Source organism: Haliaeetus leucocephalus, unplaced genomic scaffold (assembly GCF_000737465.1).
Source record: "Haliaeetus leucocephalus isolate CR32 unplaced genomic scaffold, Haliaeetus_leucocephalus-4.0 Scaffold1, whole genome shotgun sequence".
Classification (NCBI taxonomy): Eukaryota; Metazoa; Chordata; class Aves; order Accipitriformes; family Accipitridae; genus Haliaeetus; species Haliaeetus leucocephalus.
The window spans coordinates 23,369,742-23,385,041 of NW_010972437.1; the positions used below are offsets into that span (position 1 = coordinate 23,369,742).

At 40.7% G+C, this 15,300-nt stretch overlaps 1 protein-coding gene across 1 annotated transcript in view; it reads right to left on the reverse strand.

Moving 5' to 3' along the window:
- The window catches only part of MYLK (myosin light chain kinase), a 222,201-nt gene extending 206,941 nt beyond the window's left edge, over positions 1–15,260 (reverse strand). The window contains exon 1 of the mRNA XM_010568853.1: positions 15,133–15,260. The gene's annotated coding sequence lies outside the window, so the exon portion shown is untranslated. The remainder of the gene's footprint in view (positions 1–15,132) is intronic.
- Between the last annotated feature and the right edge of the window lie 40 nt (positions 15,261–15,300).

Sequence of the window (15,300 nt, forward strand, 5' to 3'; positions counted from 1 at the left end):
AATTTTAAAAAAATCACTGCACTCAAAGTAAGCAGCTGTTCATTATCTTGGATAAACCTCTTTGGGGGCAGTGACAAGGTCTTCCTCAGTGTTTACACAGCAGCTGGCATAACACAACTCAAAGTTAATTGTTGTACTATGTAACTCCGTAATACAAAAGGGAACAGTCAACCCTTGTTCTGAATTTAAGTTAACCAGAAGTCTTCAACATAACAGCATCAAGTCCTGACACTGAACCTAAGCTCAGGTTTTGTATTCACAAGTTGAGATTCAGTATTTGTCAAACAATTCAAAGTTTTTATTTTTCTAGTAAGTTCATTTTTTAATTTCCAGAAGTCTGTCTCCTGTAAGCCTGGAAACTTTGCAGAGCAATTCTCTTATAAAGCATGTTCACATTCTCTCATTTGAAGATGGAAAAAAGTGAATAACTTTGTCATCTGGAAAGGGCAAGGTATAGGAAGTCTATGTAATAAGTTTAAAGCGTGATTTTTAATCTCATTTATTTTTCAGGTTACAAGATTCCAAAGGTAGCTAGTAATAGCTTCATTTGCAGTTTATAAGCATCTAAAAGTCTTCTTGGTCTGCAGATGGGGTGGAATAGCTGTGGATAATAAGTCAGAGTTAACCTCTGCAAACTGTTTTTACATTGAGTCTCACATTGTGGAAAAAAATTAATATTTTGGCTTGCCACTAAATTAATTACATAATTTTGAGCTAATTAATCCAGTTGAACTAAGAGAACTAATGTTAATGCAAGTACAGGGCAAAATCTTACATTAGAGACTCACAGAGAATTGGGCTAAAAAATTCACCCAAAAATAATTGTCCGATGAGCTCTAGAAATTCTATATGAAGCATGCAGTTTAAAAGTACGAACTTAAATACTTGATAATACCTAAACATTCTCATGGGTACACTTGCATTTATAAGTCACTTTTCTGTTTGCATTTTCTTTTCCAGTGCATTAAGCTAAATCTAGATTAAGCCTATATTATAGGTAACGCAAGTATTTTCACTCACAAGTTTTATTCAGTGAATTCCTAAACTGATTTTAGTTAGACTAAGAAAACTTTGCATTCAGACATAGCATCAGAAGATTCACCTTGCTTACCTTTTTTCAGGCCTTAAAGAAGTCCTTTCAAACTCCTTTCCCTCTGATACTTCTTTGTAAAGTGTTTTGAAACCTAGTGATGAAAGTAGTAAGAACTATATATTTGACCATACCATTTTGTGCTGGGTTTGGCTGGGGTACAGTTAATTTTCTTCATAGTAGCTGGTATGGGACTATGGTTTGAATTTGTGCTGAGAGCAGTTTTGATAATAGAGATGCTTTTGCAACTGCTGAGCAGTGTTTACACAGAGTCAAAACCTTTTCTGCTTCTCACCCCACCCCACCAGCAAGTATGCTGGGGGTGCACAAGAAGCTGGGAGGGGACACAGCCAGGATAGCTGACCCCAAATAACCCAAGGGATATTCCAGACCATATGATGTCATGCTCAGCATATAAAGCTGGGGGAAGAAGGAGGAAGGGGGGGATGTTCGGAGTGATGGTGATTGTCTTCCTGAGTAACCATTAGGCATGATGGAGCCCTGCTTTCCTGGACGTGGCTGAACACCTGCCTGCCAATGGGAAGTGGTAATGAATTCCTTGTTTTGCTTTGCTTGCGTGCATGGCTTTTGCTTTACCTATTAAACTGTCTTTATCTCAGCCCACAAGTTCTCTCTTTTTACCCTTCTGATTCTCTCCCCCATTCAAATTGGGGGGGGACTGAGCAAGCAGCTGTGTGGTGCTTAATTGCTGGCTGGGATTAAACCATGACACATTTGAAAAACATTCTAATAGAAATCCTGCAAATAATTCATATTAATGAATGGATTTTACAGTTAGAAAAATGTAAATTAATATGCTGTTGAAATTATCAATACCTAAGTATCAGACAAGTGAAGTCTGGCTGAAGTAGCTACATAAACCTACCAGTCTAACTGTAAAGTAGAAGATGATATCTAGATAACAAGTAAAATCCTTCTGAAACCTAGCACTGAGAAAAATTCCACAGCTAAATACCTCCATAGAAGCCAATGATCACAAAAGATCCTGACAGCCACTGAAGTTTCATTTGATAAGATATCACTCAAGAGAATGGATTAGTCAGATACAGGACTGTAAAAAGTCTTCTGTGTTGTGAAGTCCAGTTCCTCTTTATGACAGGCAACTCCTTCACTTAACATCATTTCACTTGCACATATTACAATGAAGTGATGAGGTACAGGTTTTCACCACAGATGTTACTCCAGTCAGCTTTGGTGAAGAAATTGCTCTGGAAAATTTCACTTTCATTTTTTTTGCAGTAACTTTTAAAGTATACAACTCTACTTCATTATTTAGCTTCTCATACAATGGGGAACTCCTGCAACTCATCGGCAAAGTCACCACACAGAAACGGCATGTACATTTCCAACAGCTTTCTGGTCCAGGCAGGCATGTAGTAGGCTTGTATCCAAGACCTTCAACAGCAAAGCACAGACACATAGCTACATTTGAAGCAAGATTAGTCCAGCACTTGCAGGTTAAGTAAAGGCTCAAACAGACAAACTCTGCAAATTTAGGTGTTTCTATTTACAGAATGCAAGGTGACTGCTATAGCAGAGGACTGGATATGGCCCAGAAAAAAACAAAAACAAAAAACAAACCAAACACTCCAGTTGTGTGCTCCTAGTAAAAAGAATATATGTGACTTCACTGATACGGTCCAAAGATAACACAGTGCTAGGTTTATTCAGCCACCTAGATGTTATTTGTTAATATTAGCTTTGACTAGTTAAGCAATATTAATCAACAATAACTTGCTTGCATACCTTGTTTCAATGCAGGATTGCATCTGTAAAAGCAGCCCTTCAAAGTGCATCTGTAGAGAATAAACTTCCATACTGCTCTTTCAAATGCATGCACATGCTTTATGGAAGAACAATCTTCCAGTAACTGCACAAAAATGAATATAAACATACTTCAGCTCTTGTATACATGTCCACAGAGACGTCTCATATAACCACAGAGTATTCTCCATGTTTTTTCCCATGTCTGCAAAACTGGAAAAGCAAGGCTATCTTCTTCCCGGATGTTTTAAGTGCAGGGATTTTGAATTTTAGGAAATCCTGGGCTAGATTATGTGTAAGTGCAAAGTTTTAATCATCACTACATATACTGTGTGTATGCAAAAGGTAATATATGTAGCTTCATTAGTACCCAGAACAGCTTCATGCCCAGCTTACGCCTCTTAATTTTAATAGATGACTTCCGCAGAGCATTGCAATACTAACAGCTGCCATATATCAACAACATATGAGGCCATTCAGAAACACTCAGTATTTGCCCAAAAGGAAAAGAAAGGGACGATATAGTATCAGTCGTTATTCTAGATCCATATACAGTTCTCCAGTGGAAAACAGACTTCTAAGTACAGGGTACAACCCAAAACAGAGAAAGCTATAAAGGCTACCTGTTAGGTAACACAAAGAATGTCACTGACACTAAGGGTCACCAAACAAACCCAGTGTACAGATATTCAATTTTAAGAAGGGAACTGTATAAGGATGTGACAAGTAAGAAAGAGGACACTAAAAAGCAGTTCAAAAAGCAAGAAGCCTCAGTGAGAGTTAGGCAAGTATTGCAGGACATAGGCCAGCTCTTAGAAAATAGATTGCTTAAGTAAGGGGAAGCCTGTAAAACATGGCAAGTCAAATGTAAGTAGGAAATTAAGAGGGCTAAAAGGCAATCCACGAAGTGCCTGCAAACAAAGATCATGGTGCTAGTAAACAGCTCTTTAAATACAACAAGAAGCCAGCTAGGAAAGGGGTCAAACTGCTAGATAAATGTGTAAAAGGGGCAGATGAGGATGATAAAGCTGTAGCAGAGAAGCTCAGTGAATTCTTTACATCAGCCTTGACTGATGAAGTCTTTGGGGAGATTTCCACACCCATTGCACTCCTTGTTGCGCACCTGGCAGAGGAGCCAGATTGATCTGAAGTAAATTCAGGAAATACTAGACCATACAAGGAAGTTAGATGTTAATAAGCCACCAGGACAGAACAAATGTTCACACAAGTTCTGAAGAAACTCAAATATGAATTTGAGGAACCACTAACCAAGGTGTGTAAGCCAGCCTTACAGAGAGCCTCTGTACTGGAGGACTTGCAGATGCTGCCTGTGTAACTCCCAGCTACAGGAAGGGCTGTGTAGGAGAGCCTGGGAACCACACTCTAGCAAGTCCAACTTCATTCACAGTAAGGGTGACCACATTAGAAAGAATAAGAAAGCAAAGGATAGAGCTTAACAGACACTTTTTAAGGTGGAGAGGAATCAGCAGTGCAATCCCTGGGATCAGTGTTGGGACTGGTGTTACTCAGCATGTTCATCAATGACAAAACTGTCTGATTGGGAAAAAAGTTGGCAAGTAGGCTTTAGTATAGATAATTTTCAAGCAATTTGTCAAGGCAATACCAGCTCTAACCATTCCTACCCAGAATCTGGAGCCATCCTTGATAGTTCTCTAAAGTCATTGGCTCAGTGTTCAGCAGCAGTCAAAAAAGCCAGCAAAGTACAGGGCATCATCAGAAAGAGAGCAAGACAGGGCATTTCTGCCACTTCACACAGCCTGAGCACTCCCATGACTTGAGTACGGTGATCTGCTCTCCACATACCTAGAAGGACATGGTAACATTAGAGGGGTGCAGAAAAGGGCAACCAAATGGAAATGGAGCAGATGCTTTACATGGAGACTAAAAAGCCTGGGACTATTCAGTTTGGAGAGAAGGCAGCTGAGGGTGGATATGACCAGGTATAACAAAAAAAAAAACCAAACCATGAGCTGCTGAATGCAGAACTGTTATTTGCCAAATCCTACAACACTAGAACAATACGGTACTCACTGAAACTAGCAATAAACCCATTTAAATAGAAAATTACAAGCTTCTGGAACTTGCTGTCACATGAGGCTGTGAAGGCAAAGGATGTCCATGGGTTCAAAAAGGGATTAAACAAACTTCTGGACAACAGGTCCATAAATGGACACTCAGAGGACTAAATGGGTATGTATCCTCTAATATTCTTAACACAAGACCTGTGAAAACTGGAGAGGTAGGGAGAGAAGTGGATCTCAGAAAAATGGTTGTTGAAGAATCTTCTATCAGCTTGTCAGACACAATGCTGGGATAACTGGAACGCTGAGGCAGTTTTAATATTATTCATTTTTTAGGTAGACTCAGCATCCCCACATATCACACCACTCCCTCAGGATAAGCAATGATCAAGATTCATTGGTTTAGAAAAGTACCTCCTGCCACTGTGACAACCAGACTAGAATTCATCGCATGGTTTAATACAGGAATATTATTTTAGAAATCTGCTTTCTGCCAACATACTGAACACTGTCTCTTAGTATCTAATGACAATCATCCATAAGCAATGCAATAAAATAAAATATACACATGGCTAGTATTCTTCCTCCTGTGCAGCTTCCGGATTAATTTTGTTATTTTATCTGTACTCTAACCCCAGCAGAGGAGCAAGCTGATAGAAAGCAAACATATTCATTACCTATCATAGCAGTTGTGGGAGTGGGACAGGGACAGATATGAACAGCAAGGAATAGGAAATGAAACAAATTAGATGAGTTACAGGTGCCAGAGCTTTTCTTTTAACACCCTTCACCCTGAAAGCACCTTTTACATCTGTACACACAGTACAGAAATCCATAAGTAATTATTTTACCAACCCAGGTAAACCAACATTTTAATTTAATTTTTAATTCATCACAAAGTTTCATTTCAGAAGCATTTTTTAAATGAACACCAGCTTTGAAGACAGTAATTTATTTATATCTCAAAAAAAAAATGTAATCAGCAAAGCTGTATTTCCTGTCTTGGAAGTGAAATATAAGCTTGGACAGAAAAAAAAATACCTCACAAGAAGTGCAATTACAGCAAGTGTGTCTTCAAGAAAATAAAATCTTTGGTTTGAGGTTCAATTTAGTTTATTATCTTGTAGCTGTCACACTTTTAAAATAAAATATTTTTGTTAGGTTCTTGGGGAGAAAAATTCTATGCTACACAGATCAAAAATTAACAAGGTTTGACAAAGTTAACTCTTACGCCTACTCTTGACACAGTCTGTCTCAAAACCTTATGCTTGTAATAAAACCAGCTAGAAAGGAACTAGTACTGGAAAGCTATATATAGTGAATTCCATTCACCACAGAATACATAACAGGCATGAACAGACATGAAACACCATGCGTTTTTCTCCTCCTTAATTTGGTGAGAAGTAGGCTATGTTATCACAGTTCCCTACACCAATATCAATAATGATACACTGCTAATGTAATATATGGGTACCTGTCACCTACAGAATCCTGCACAGTGCTCATGCACTGATGAACAATTACAGCAAGTTCAAAGCAAGTTACCTTAGCTGTCAAGCAAAGTACAATACCCCCCTCCCCAAATATAACGTCAAGTACTAAAACGTATTTACACATTCATGTTTACTTTTACCATCTCAGAAAAAAGCAAAAAGGATAAAGTAGTAAAGAGTTTGCAGTTACAGCATACTACATAAAGTCTAAGGTCAAGATCACGCATGTGGAAAAAAGAGTAAGGTCCACACTATTTTTCCTGGAAAACAATTTGAACATCTCTGACTTTCTGTCCTTGCTGTTGAGATGCTATGCAAGTCGTTAACTTTTGCAACCTCATTTTCTGGATATCACTGTGGTCCTGTCAGGAACTGAGCCCCCACTTCTGTTCAAGGTAACCAGGACTACCAATTTGGTCTCCATACATCAACAACCACAGCTATAGCTTGGAAATACCTTGGAGAAGGAATATAACTTCAAGTTTCATATCAGATAAGAGCTAAATAGATTGAATGAGAACTAAATACTTTATTAGTCATCCAAGATGAACTAAATAATGGCACAATTTCACATAAAATGAAGGAGCAATACTTCTGCTGACTAAGTTTAGAAGCATTTGAAGACAACCGGTATAAAACAGCCACACTGACATTTACTCTGCATGAGACGTGCTTAACTGATCAGTAAGTAGCCCAGTACCTATCTATGTTCAGGCTGACTTAAGCAGGTAACTTGAACAAAATTCCCCCTCAATTCTAATAAAGCTTTGGTCCCACAGGTCAGGGCTGAGGCAAAATGGAGCGAGTGCTTTTGAGCCTGCCTGGTAGGCATTCAGGCCAGCCATGTCTGCAGGACATGGCACAGCTCCTGCCTCCTCACCTGCCCCTCAGTGTGAGGGGATTCCCTTATGGATACTCACCGCCATGCCTTTATTCACATCTCTCACATAACGACATTGTAACTGGTGTGAGTGACAGGTTGGATGGTGGGGCGGCCTGTGAGGAGGCCGTGAGCTGCCCCGAGCCGGTCCCAGCTGGTTCCCGCCGGCTCTGGCACTGAGGGGGCCCCAGCGGGGAAAACCACCACACGCCAGAGCCTGGCCATCACGCCAAAACCTCCGTCAGCCAGAGAAGCGCCTGGATACAAGGGGTTAGGGAAATAAAATGGCAGCTGCCGAGGGCTGGAGACACTCTGTGGGGTCATCCATGGCAAAGGGGGGCAGGGACACCCCCGAGGGACGGCCTGCCTCAGTGCCGCTGCAGTTCTGTAACCTGCAGTGAGCATGCAGCCAGCAGGGACTCGAGGGAAAGGGCTGAATAAATATTTATGTAAGCAACTTCATAATTGTTTGTGGTGGTCTTGTTCCTCAGTATCTGAATCAGTGATCAGAATTTTGTATTGACTACCAAGAAAATAATAATAATAATATATAAAAAAAAAAAGAATTCTCTGACTCAAGCCTGTTTCACCAACACCACAGAGGTAGCTTGCCACAACCTCTCCTGCAAGAGTACTACACAGTTAAGGCACATCCCTGAGCAGGGCCGAAGGAAGTGCAGAATGCAAACTCTGTCACTCCCCTGGGAATGCTGAAGTTCAGACTTCAAAAACCAGCAGCCTCTTCCATTCAAATGTGTTCACTTCACTCACAGGCATGGACATTTTCACAGCAATATGAAAAACCACTGTACTGTGGAGCGACAGGAAAATAAGAGGAAGAAGAAAGGGAAATTAAGAAGAAAATGAAACAAACCTTCTTTCACCACTCCCCTGTCCGTGAGAAAGATGCACCCAGCCATGCAGACACACAAGCCAGGACTTCTTCTTAAAAAAAATCTGCATGATACATGCTCAGATATTTACTTGCCTCTTACTGATAGGAGTTCAGTCAGCACTAAATACCTCCAGCTGGTTTCAAATTACAGCCAGGCGAAGTAGTACCATAAAATTCCTCACAGCCACCCAAACCATTACTCTTCTATTTTCTTCCATGTGGGGTCACCACACCCCCTCTGGAAAGCTTAGAGGTATGATACCACTGCAGGCATCTTCACAGAGAGCCTGACAATGGTGTATTATGAGGCTTGTTGTAACATCCTTTCAATATTCTTAAGGTCCAGTGATTTAGAGAAGAGGGTCTTTTGTGTCTCCTGTCAGTTCCAGGAAGCTCCCATCACTGGCATGGGGACTGCATATGGAAAAAGAGCCGCTAAATAGACCAGTTAAAAGAATATAGGCCCAGTTTTGCTCCCACATTACTGAAAACCATGAATGCTGCAACTCTGTTGAGGTCAGAGGAATTGCACTGCTCTGATGTTGGGGGTGAGACACCCATACACCAGCTGTTACATTTCAAAGCCAGGGCTCCCTCTGTGATGGTCTCACAGGCTCTGCCTGAGATATAGCCCCCGAGGCCACCACAGCCAGAATGTCAGCATTCAAACAGTGGCAGCATGCATACAGGCAGATCCCACCCATCTAACCCACAACAGCACTGGAGTAAACTTACGCTGCACAAAACAGAAAAGGTTTCTCACCTCCAAAACTAGGCTAGACTTGAACTAGTGATGTGGAGAGCTAGTAACTCTTTCAGACATGAAGCACTGACTTAATACCTTCCCCTTCTTCCACCAAAGGAAAGGAAAGCTTATGATCATAAAAGATCCAAGGTAAATAACCTGAGTAAAGCAGGCCATTTTTGACAAATTTCTTTTTCCTGTGTATTTTAAACACAGCCTGCTTATTGCTTCTGTTTTGTGACTTTCCTTTTGATCTAATCAACAGCATAAGATCATACAGACAGTGGTTCCCTGACCTAGACTTTGTGAGTGCTTTTACAGAACATGCCCTCACACTTTTTCTTTACCCAGTCAGACTGTTAATACTTCCTTGTTCAGGAGAGATGGTCAGCAATTTCTTTTTATTTTTTTAAAATTACACTCATTCCAAATACTTGACATAAAAGATGTGAATGATAAAAGCCTTTACTTCAGTATTTAACAAACTGCTTGCATCATTATAAGGAATTAATGGAATGATATATTTATTCTGTTAAGAGACAAGTAAATTCATAAGAGTTAACACTGCAGAAAGTATGATTGCACAACTACGTACATTTTGTAATGGGGTACTAAAGCAGGTATCCTTACTATTTGCACTGCATGTTTACACAGTAAATGAAATTGTGACTATCACTTAGTAGATACAGAAAATCTCACATCCGAGTCTCACCTTGTTTATCTATTGTTTTGCACCATGAGTATTAATCAGTTCATAGCACTTAAGAAAGCAACATCACCTTGAAATCAAATGCAACAATGTCCAGATCAGAACTAAGTTCTGGTAGCTGTAGGTCCTTTGAATCATGCTGCCTGCAAAACACAACTCTTACAGGCCTTAGAAGCAAACAGGAAACCTGCAATACTTCCAGGCAGATAAGAACAGCTAACTCACAAAACGGGGATCCTCTCATTATTTGGAACATCTCAGAGTGTCTATGCCAGTCCAAGTACCACTGTGTCTCTCTCCAGCCACCCAAATCCTGATCCTCTTTGTAAGAGTATTTGCAAGTCAGTCCTTGGTCTCCCCATTACCCACTCATCCTTTAATATTTTGCTGATGTTAACAATCAGAATAGTGATTTTTGCTACTTAGCAGCATTTCTCACTGAAAGCTGATTACACTCTTTTAGACAGGATATAAAAGGGTTTGGGATGAAACTACAGGCTTGGCAGTCAGTTTATCCTTCACTACACAGTTCCAGTATCGTTTTGGGCGCATCTTTCTGTTCAGGTATCATCCCATCACTCTGCAAACACCCCAGATTACAAGACAGCTGAAGAATAACAGAAGCAGCAGTAAAAAGACAGCTCAGAGCAATGCTCTTAACCTGCTGTGCAACAATTAGAAAAAAAACTGCAGTGTGTGTGTAAAACAGCACATGCCATCACTCACTTTCCTCAGCCAGGAGGTTTGCAGCTTCAGACTACCTGTGGACTCTTTGCAATTTATCATATTTCACAAGAAGAAACAGCATGTGATGCCCATGACTGGCAACTAAGGCATCTTTTACATCTCCCACAGGTTATCTCTCCTACTTTCAAACAGAATGTATGGTCTGTTTTAATCCTTTCTTGATGAAGAAAATAACTGAAAATGTCCCTCAGTGACAATTCTGTATCCTATGGCACATCAGCTGCATGACAAGCACCAAAAATGCCTTTGACACCAAGAATCCTGTGCATACAAAACAACACTTCAGTCTGAATAATTAATATGCCATCAGCTGGCCATGATTTTAGCAAGTGAGTGAATTTAATCCAATTACAGCAGGGGTGATGAGGTCAAGCTGACTCTTACTGAAGAATCACCAGCAAGACTGTCCTCAAAACATAAGACACTACAGCTTGCTAGACTTATTTAGAGAGCTGACATACTGTAGTGAAGTTTAGCAATGCTCAGACTTGTTATAACAAAGGTAAGTGCCAAGAAACTGCTTTGTGCCAGCAAGCAGAAGAGGAAAGGGATTCAGCAAGAACACACTTTGTAAAGCACACTGTAATCCTAAGCACTTAATTGCCTTTGGCAAGAGCTGCATCCCATTGCTCTCTCAGAAGTCATTTTATCTGCAACTTGATGCTCACAGCTACAGCAATGAATGGAGTGGGGGAGGAGAAGAAACTGGGGGAACCAGAGAGAGAGCTACAGCTACCAGTCTGTGTTTGCTGAACCACCAAAGCAAAATATATGAAATACTGGTACATGTGAGGCCTGATCTGCACATCTGATGACTCTGGAGAGCTCTCATAGAAGCAAGTGAAGACTGACTCACATCCAGGCTCTTTAATCACCTACAGAGGCAAAGAAATTTGTTGTAGAGTTACACACCTGTAATTATACTTCAGTATTTATGTAGGAGTGGCCTCACTTCCAGACATTCTGAGTGAACCCACATAGGTCAGTGTAAATTTGAAGGTATAGCCAGAGTTCCTGTTTCTTTCCCCTCTCTCTGCTTATAATGCAGCATTCACAAATATTTTACAATATGTTAACCCCAACTCATTGTGCCACATAAATGGAAGACTCAAAGGTAAATAATGCACCAAGCCTCTTTAATTAAATAAGGAGTTTGGGGGAGGAGTTTCTGCAGACCCCTTTAAATCTTAAAGCCTGCCAACTGGATGAACAAAAGGTAGATTAGGCTCACATGATAAATCCCAGTAAACCTGAAAAGCCTTTGTTAATAAGTCACTAAGGGAATTTTTTTTTTCCCCCTAGAATTTCTGCTCACCAGAAGTGAGAGTTAAGATTATTCGAGCGGGTTTGGTTTCCAGCAGCATTAAATGGGTATATGCCTCATGGAGCTCTAATCTCCTCATTTCTATAGAGCTCAATTCTTCTTTCATTCCTACTGAAGGAGAACCAGTTATTTCTAGCTTTTATATAGGGAGCAGCTGCTGAAACTTCAGAGGCAAAAAAAAAGTTTATGAAATTAGTCAAGATTCCCAGGAAAATTAAACTGGAATTCTGTATCAGCTTTAATAGCAACAGCAACAACAGAGGTACAAATGTATTTTCATTTCATTTTGGTATTTCTTTCATGTAGCAGGTTGCAAATGATCCTTTTAAGTTTCCATTCATAAGTTAACATTCAGTAGCTCGTTCACAGAGCCAAAGGATGTTAGTCTGGCAATTAGTATACTCATCTGTTTGTAGAGAGGCTTAATGAAGACATCATTAGAGACAGACCTTGTTGTAGCACATTCAACAGACCCTTTACAGTTGCTCAGGAAAGACCTAGATTTTAGCAAAACCCACACTGTAATCACAGACAACATAGATAACATTTAAAGCTGTGATAAATTAAAAAAACGAACACACACACACACACACACACAAAAACCCTCCAGAGTCCATCCTACCTGGATCATCTGGCTTCACTAGTGAATCCTTTTCAGCACTATAGATTAATCGTATCTTCTCTGCATGCAGTGCTGAAATCCAAGCAGCATATGTAAACCTAATGTACATCATGGAAGCATTTCCATCAGTGAAGTGGATGAAGGCAGCTGTACAAGGCTTGCTAAGATCCTGTCTGGAACAGTGGATGCCACTGTTGTCATTCAGGCTCAGAAAAAGTTAAGTCTATTGCAACAGGTGTAGCAACATGTTTCTAGAGCAATGAGAGAAAGGACATCCTACTTTCCAATGGGAGGTTAAAAGTGAAAAATTTAGCATCAAAGAGAGAAGAGGGTATTAACCAGCCAAGGGGGGGGGGAAATTACCTTTGTTACCTCCTAACTTTTACCTGTGGAATAAAGTTTGGAAAGACTATTGAGTACAGCTCTAAACATAGCAAAAGCAAACAACTGCAGCATGTTTTAGTATGAACTTGACAAGCTTATGAAGGAGAGGAGATGAGTCTTTCTGCAAAAATGGATGAAACAGTCCAGGATCCCTTCCAGCCCATGCTCAGGCTTGAACCCAAACTACCTAAAAGAGTCCAACAACCACAGACTGTGGCTCCCAGTTCTCCAGAGTCTAACCAGAAACATCAGCCATCTCCCTACATGGCTCTCACAGCTTCTGAGCACACTTTCCCGATTTAGACATCCACAACTTTAACGCACAGCATTTGGAGCAGTTCTGAACTCTATTTACATCTGCATTTTGTTTTAGGAGGGCTCTGAAAGTAATTTGTAGCTGTTGGTTTATAGTCTTTCTAATACAGCATATTTGGCCTGCATAAGGATATTGGTATGGATTTTGATTGGCTGTAAAAATAGGATCATTGCCCAGAGGAAGTCCTAATGATCTTAAAGGAGGAGACAGGGAGAACACAAAACAGACCAAAAACTGGTGAAAAATCATGCGCCTCTTACATTTAACTTAAGCCAATGACAATATGTAATCACTGCTTATTTCAGACTTTATAAATTCCCTTTCAACATTATACAGGCAAACTAACAGAACTTCACTTTATTTCCTTCATCCTCCTTTGCACCATGTAGCAAGGCAACTGAAGCTATGGAAAGATGCTTGCAACAGCAAAGTATCAGATTTCTAACTTCCTTTGCAGCAGACTTTTTAAGATTTCCCTACAAGACCAATAAAAACTGGGTCAGTGATATTAACTAGTGTAAGCCTCCCACATTTATATAAAATCCTAGCTGTGATGTGTATTAAACCAAGCATTTTCTTTCTGCTCGTGTCTCTCTTAAAAGGTTAAATACCATTACTAGCACAGGACATGTTGCCTGTCCTTCTAGTGGCTGGTCCCCTCATGAGAAACATTCTCCTACTATGACTAACAGTCACTCCAGTTACTGCTGGAGTTAAAACACTTGTCCTGTAGGGGTAGAATGCAAAATGCTAAGGACAAGCGTCACATAGGTATATTATGAAAATGTGTTACATTGAGCACTACGTTACAAACTACAGTGCGCAAAGTGACTAGCTGCAGAAGGATAGTATCATCTGAGGAAACAAAATGCTGTGGATACATGCCAGATGCAAATTAACTATTCATGCCATTTGACAGTTATTAGTAAATATAATTCTGGTTTAAAAACAGAAGGCTCCTAAAATGCACTCTTAGAGCTAGTTCCAGGAACATTTCAGCAGATATAAAGTCGCACAGGAAGACACATACCATATTTGGCAAATAATAATGCAAGTCATTAGAAAAAAAAATAAAGACATGTGTGCAGGAAGTAGGGGGAGGGAGATAGTTATTCTGTTTGGGATTGAAAATGTGAGAGGAATTACTCCTTCCCTTACAGCTTCACTGACAGAAATAGTATTTCCAGCACTCCACTAAGAGGTGGCATAACTTTGGAGGGTCTCAGTGGGGAACATACCTTCTGCATGTCATGTAACTCCATGCTCACCCTCCACAGGGTTCAATGCTTGGAAACCCTCAGAAGTAGGGTATGTGGAACCAAGTATTTGCACTCATCCTCTCAGCCATTCCCTTTGTAGAGAGCATAATCTAGGCTTCAAAACACTTTTGAGTCTACTTCCTAGCTCTGGGAGAAGTATTCCTATGGATTTACTCTGCAGAAAACAAGGCTGGGGCTGAAAAGTATTTTTAAGCTGTAGGAGAAGGAAAGGATTCTGTCTTTTCATCCCTGGTCTCCAGCCCCTGCTAGTCTGCCATGCCGCTCCCTTCCAGTCTGAGTGCAGGGAGCGGTGCCAGGCCAGAGTCCAGATGTGCACATACAGGAAAGAGGATTAAATGGCAAAGAATCCCAAAAAGCAGACTGCTCTATAGCGTGAAGGCAGCATGCAGAGAAGTGATTTCACTTCCTCCTTCCCCCACCCCAGTTAATGATTTTAAGCATTCATCTTCCCCCATCCTTATGCAGTACGTTTAAATGGTGTCACCAGGGTTTATCCTTCTCTGTGACCCTAAGTGTGTTGTGCAACATGGTACAAATTACTCTGAGAACAGCAGAAGTTAGAAAAAAGAAAAGAGAAAAAACCCCCACATACATTTGTCTGAAACATGAAAGATGTAGATGTGCAGTGAAGGAACATTTCTGCATGTGCCTCCACACATGCACCCTTACATTTGAAAGGCTCAGAAGTCCAAGGGAGAGCCAAAGAGATGATCATTACAGCCTAGCCTATAAACGCTTGTTCTTAGCAATCCTTTGCTACCTGCCAACAGAGAACAATAAAACTACAACAAATCACACATAAAAGATGACAAGTACTTACTACCAGGTTTGCCTGCTCTTGGATTAACGCACCCTGGGAGGACAGCCGTCGGTGAGCACCTCTCCCTGCAGGAGCCCAGCTGACGCTCTTCCAGGGGCAGGGATGGGAGCCGGGTCGAGACACCCGCAGGAAACCCGCGGCTCCGGTGCTCCAAGCCCGGCATGTGCA